Consider the following 386-nt stretch of genomic DNA (forward strand, 5'->3'; position numbering starts at 1 on the left):
TGTTCTGTGATTTCGACTATACTTGCATGTAAAATTAGAGAAGCAACATAATAGAACAGAGCGGACGCAGAGATTGTGCGTTAATAAAATTAGTGCTGTTAAAATTAATTTGCGTTAACACGTTATTAACACAATTATATATATATATATATATATATATATATAAACATAAACATGTGTTAAATGAGTTTTGTGTAATAAAAAATGGATTCAGTTTAACCTGGACGAGTTTTACCTAACTTATTTAATAAATTGACTCATTTTTAGCGCATACAGAAACCCTGTATGCGCTAAAAGTACAGATTTTCGAACCTCATCTGGTTAGTCAGAGAGAGAGAGAGAGAGAGAGAGAGAGAGAGAGAGAGAGAGAGCGAGACAGACACACC

This window comes from Sinocyclocheilus anshuiensis, unplaced genomic scaffold, assembly GCF_001515605.1.
Source record: "Sinocyclocheilus anshuiensis isolate Anshui unplaced genomic scaffold, SAMN03320099.WGS_v1.1 scaffold1562, whole genome shotgun sequence".
NCBI lineage: Eukaryota > Metazoa > Chordata > Actinopteri > Cypriniformes > Cyprinidae > Sinocyclocheilus > Sinocyclocheilus anshuiensis.